Below are 6,000 nucleotides of genomic sequence, written 5' to 3'. Positions count from 1 at the left end.
TGTTGCCACTCGGAGAAAATATATTTAAAATAAAATCGATGCGTTGCGTTTACATTCGGGCATCCTGACTTTGTTACGACCTCGGAACATTAAGAACTTATACTTAAAAAAATTAAATCTGTAATATTAATGTTTATAGTTCGAAAGTCTCTAGCTGTCATATAGATTCAGCGTCGTTTTCTATTCTTTTTCCGTGTCCTAGTTTTAGTAATATGCGGCGTGTTGTTATCGTTATCCCCAGTAACACTAATGTCATCACCATCATCATCGTCTTCTTCTGATTCAGCTTGACACTGCCATGACTTTAATTGGCTCACATGAGCTAAAGAAATGTCCTTTCACCTTCTCTTCTAATTGAGTCACTCTATAGGTATCACTTGGTAAAACTTCTGTAACTACCAAAGGTCCTCGATACTTTTGTTGTGTTTTGGTTGATTCTCCAGTTGATTTAGGTACTCTTCTCATAACTACTATTTCTCCTCTTTCGAATGTTAAAGAATTGCTTTTCTTCTTGTCATAATTTGCTTTCATTTTCATCTGCATATCTTCAGTTCTCTTTCTAGCTTCATTTTGTAAGATTACTGGATTCTCCCATTCATTTGCGTCTTCATCTGTAATCATCCTCATCAATCCGTCGTTAAATTTTGGTGAATAACCGTGAAGTATTTCGAAAGGAGTTTTATTTATAGTCTTACTCATCATATTGTTTAGATTTCTTTCGCATTCCTTTTCGCAATCTTTCGCAATCTTTTTGTCCCAGTCCCTCTGATTCGGATTTTCCGAACTCGTTTTAATCGTAGCCAAAATTGTTCGATTTGCTCTTTCCACCATTCCATTACCACTTGGATGTTGAGTTGAATTGAGCATATGACTGATTCCATTATTTTGACAGTACTCTCAAAATTCCTTCGCTGTGAAACATGTTCCTCTGTCACTGATAATTTTTTCTGGTAACCCAAAATCATCTACAAAACTCTTCAATGCAACTAACACAAACTTGGTTGCAGTACTTTTCATAGGATATAAGCGTATAAATCCTATAAAATGATCAATTATTACAAATAATTCTGTATTTCCTCTTAAACGTTTCACGAATGGTCCTAAATGATCTATATGTATGATTTCAAAAGGTCTTCTACCAGGTCTAATTGGATGCAGTACTCTGTTTCTTAGGCACTTCTATTTACTAGGCGTTCGAAACACATCGAAATGTGACGCATAACTTATCGTTTCATTCCTTTAAACTAGTATGACTTCTTTATTTTGGCAACCGTTCTATCTGCTGAAAAATATCCCAAAAGATCGTGAAATTTTACTACAATGCCTTTTCTCATCGACTTAGGTATGACATATAACAATTTCTCCTTTTCCTGATCTTTTATTTTATGAAACAATCGATTATTTTTCAAGACGTAATTTTCAGTTACATATTTCTCTGCATTTGTTCTATCATTTATCTTTTTCCTTAAAATGTCTATTAATTTGCGTAATTCTGGATCTGAATGCTGAATCATAAGAATTTGTTCATCTATCGTCAGCGTTAAACAAACGTCCAAGTTGTTTTCATTTATAAAGTTTCTTCTGGCTGATGAACTGGCGATCGGCTTAATGAATCTACGTGACTCATTTTTTTACCTTGTCTGTGCTTTATTTCAAGATTACATTCCTGGATCAGATTACTTCACCTTGGTATCTGAGGATTTGACGTTTTCTTCGCGTTTAAATAAACTAAATCTTGGCAGTCTGTAATTACCGTAAATCGGATTGCAATTAAAAATTGTCGAAGTCGTGTCAAAGTCCAAACTATAGCTATTAATTCTAATTTGCTTGAATGATAATTCTTTTCTGTTTCTTGTTCCTTTACTTACACAATAAACTAAATGCCACTTTTTATCTTCACTTTTTTGCAACAGCATTCCTGCCAGCCCTTTGCTGATCGCGTCTGTGTGCACTTCAGTCTCTCCTTCCGGATTATATAACGGTAGTACTGGTTCATTAGTTAAATAATCTTTTAAAGTACTGAATGCATCTTGCCGATCTTCATTCCAACGAAATGTTTCATCCTTCCTCGTCAGTCTCGTTAAAGGCTCAGCTTTCTCTGCATATTTCGGTAAAAACCTTCTAAAGAAACTTGTAAGACCTAAAAATTGTTTAACTTCCATGTTGCATACTATTCGATTTTATTAGGAATCCGAAATACTCAACTTCCTCTTTTCCAAATTCGCATTTTGTCAGTTTCAGGGTCAGCTTTGCTTCTCTCAATCTATCAAACACTTTTCTAAGTTTTTCCATCATTTCTTCCCAAGATTTAGCCGGAATTAATATGTCCTCCAAATAGCACTTCTTTATTAAGCAATGGACCTAAAATTTGATTCATAAGTCTGTGAAATTCTCCAGGAGCGTTAGCTAACCCAAAGATCATGCGTTCAAATTGCCAGTATCATCTGGAGTGATGAAAGCTGTTTTCAGTTTCGCTTCTTTAGTTAAAGGAATCTTTAAATATCCATGAGCTAAGTCCAGTGTAGTGAAAACTTTACACTCACTAAGACATTCAAGAAGATCATCTATCCTAGGGAGTGGAAATTTATCTTTTACAGTTTGCGAATTCAACTTTCTATAATCTACCACTAATCATAGCTCACCTGTCCTTTTCCTTATGAGTAAAACTGGATTAGCATACGGAGATCTTGTTTCAGTAACAATGCCATATTTCTTCTTTATGGAGGCACGCTCCTCGGCATTGGTTTTATACAATTTCATGCAAACAGGCTTACACCCTTCAGTTTCTTTAATATTCATTTTTGATAAGTATGCAATCTCGATACTCATTTATCAAATATAAAACTTCATGTTTTCTCTCTGGCATAATATTGTTATTAACTTTAATTTCTCCTAAAATAATCGGTTTCTTAAACTTCTTAATTTCATTTATTATTATTATTTCCTTTTGATCTGAATTTTCAGTTTTCTGATCTGGACTTGATTCAACTAATTCTGTTACTTCCGCTCTACCAATACACTGATTCTCTTTCAAAATTAATTTTCGATCGCTGCAGTTAGTGACTGGTATCACAGTTTCTCCCTGTATTACTTCCAATAATGAGCCCAACTTATCTTCCGATCCAGTTATTAAAACATAACCGTTATTTATTTCATTAGTTTTAACTTTCACTAAATTAACCGTATTACTTTCGATTTCAGTTTCTTGGGAAGCCTTCAGTTTAATTCGCGGTGTGTTGATGTCATTTTGCAACTGTGAAAATGGACAATATATGGCACATAGCGTATACAATGGCACATAGCATATATGCAAGGTTTTACCTACCTTGGCGTACGCAATATGTGGCAAATCAATCCATGTTCGACCAACTAATAAGTCGCATGATTACGTTTCCTCTTCTGCATTTAGAACTGTATTGTCCTTTCCTTCCACATAATCAATCTCTAAATCAACAGTTACTTTTCCCAGTGTTCTAGCAGCTGGTTTACTCTGGTTTTCAAAGCCAAACAATTCCTCCACATCAGGTTTTATAATAAGATTCAGTATCTATGATTGCAGCAATTTATTCTCCATTATTAGAACCCGTATCTATGATTGCAGCAATTTATTCTCCATTATTGATGCGAGCATACTTTAAATATACAGATGGTGAAAACCCTGAATTCTGGTTCACGGATAAATTACTCGTATTTTTAACATTTGTCAAGTCTGAACCCTTAGACGTACACTTTTTAAAAGTATGACCCTTTTCCTTACATTTCCTGCAAATAATTCCTTTTTTAGGTTGAGGACAATCCGTGGCTATATGTCCATAATCATTACAATTGAAGCCTTTCGGCTCACACTTTTCATTACGGACACCAGAATTATATTCCATTTTCCTATCGTCTATTTTATAAAAATTATCTCTAAAATTGTATTTATTAATTCAGAAGCCAAACAACAAAAATCAGCATTATATTTACAAAATTTTCACAGGACTAGTTTCGGTGGTTTTACCGAACCACCATCCTCAGCTGCAAAACCGCAAATGAACAAGATAGGAAATAATGATTAGATAAGGTAAGAAAGCCTGGACAAGAATAAGCAAGTGGCGCCATCTGTTGGTGAAACCAGAACTAAAACATAATTTCTTTAAAGGCCGAAGGCAAATTTGGGTTGGAATTAGGATCGTTAACTAGAACAGAAAGATTTTTATGAATGTGAAATGCCTCTAGAAAATCCAGTTCTCCAATGGAAGATGTTTTTTGAATAATTTTGGCAGCAGAAAAATTGAAAGTGTGGTTTTCGGACCAACAATGTTGAGCAACAGAAGACTTCTGTGTTTCCTTTTTTCTAACATATGCCTCATGTTCCTTGACGCGAAATTTTAAGGCTCTCTTAGTTTGGCCAATGTAAATTAAACCACACTGGCAAGGAATCCTATAAATACCCCGGGAATTCATATCCGGAATGGGGTCCTTGAGTATGGAACTCGGAATTTTATTGATGAGAGAATAAACAACCCGAAAGTTAAATTTCGGCAAAATATGTGCAACTTTATAGCTAACTGATGGAAAGAAGGGAATGACAACAGAACTTTTATAATCTCCTAAAACAAGAGTGTGCCTTTTAGTGTGTTGAGATGAGAATTTTTTAACTGCTTGATTAATAATGTTGGGTGGAAAGCCCCTGTCAATAGCTATTGCTTTTAAATAATTTAGTTCTTCATCAAGGGCTAGTTTGGAGGAGCAAACTTGAAGAGCACGGTAAACATAGGAATAAAATGAAGCTAACTTTTGTTTAGTCGGATGACATGATTCAAAATGTGGTGGAAGGCAAACCGATGAAGGTTTACGGTCAACCGTAGTACTGAAGTTGGATGTGTTACGTGTGACCAGAATGTCGAGAAACGGAAGATAATTGCAAGTCTCAAGTTCAAAAGTGAACTGAATAGCAGGATCAATAGAATTCATTGTTGAAAGAACTTTATTTAAATTATCTTTATTACCTTCAAACAGAGTAAAAGTATCGTCTACGTAGCGGAACCATGCCGGGAAGTTTAAAGTTTCAAACAATTTTGATTCATAATAATGCATGTAGATATCAGCCAGGATGGGACTGAGGGGGCTTCCCATGGCTAATCCCTCAGTTTGCTTGTAATATTTATTTTGGAAAACAAAATGTGTTTGTTTCAAACAGAGTTGAGTGAGAGAAATTAGCTCATCAATTTCGATGCAAGAGAAATGAAATTCGCGAAGTCTGGTTTCTAGACATCTTAATGCACCCTCCACTGGGACATTGGTGAATAATGATTTTACATCAAAAGAAACCATGAGTAAATTACTAGGAGAAATGTTTTTAACTTTTTTTACAAACTCTATTGAATTTTTTATGCTGTAAATGTTATTGTCTAATAGAGTTGAAAATCTAGAAACTAAATATTTAGCTAATGGATACGAGGCAGTACCTAAATTTGATATAATAGGGCGGAAAGGAATACCACTTTTATGAATTTTGGGAAGAGCATATAATCTGGCACAATTCGCAACAGATGGGATAAGTGAATGTTTTAAGTTGCCTGAAATGATTTGCGAAGATTTGATCGCAGTTTTTATTTTTGACAAGTTCGAAGGTGAAGGATCTTTAGGGATCGGATTATATGGTCCTTCGTTTAAGAGTTTAGTGACACCATCGATGTAAGCGTTCCTATCCATGACGACTATCTGGCCACCTTTGTCGGCCTTTGAAATAGTAATATCCGGGTTAGAATGAATTTCACGCAATGTAGCTCTTTCTCTCGCAGTTAGATTTGGTTTCAAAGGTTTATTATTGAATTTCACATTATGAGCGATAAGATGCCTAATCATTTCTTTCTGTGAATCTGAAACTTTACTGAACTTGAAAGCTTTTTTGATAGGAGCCAAAATCTTTGGAATCGAGGGTTTACAGGTTTGTGAGAAGTTAAAATTATATTTTAGAATTCTCTCTTGTTCTTCTGAAAGACTAACATTAGAAAT

The sequence above is a fragment of the Stegodyphus dumicola genome, chromosome 2 (genome assembly GCF_044657685.1).
Source record: "Stegodyphus dumicola isolate Sdum_Otavi_A_Nest chromosome 2, ASM4465768v1".
Taxonomy (NCBI): Eukaryota; Metazoa; Arthropoda; class Arachnida; order Araneae; family Eresidae; genus Stegodyphus; species Stegodyphus dumicola.
This window is presented reverse-complemented; position numbering follows the sequence as displayed.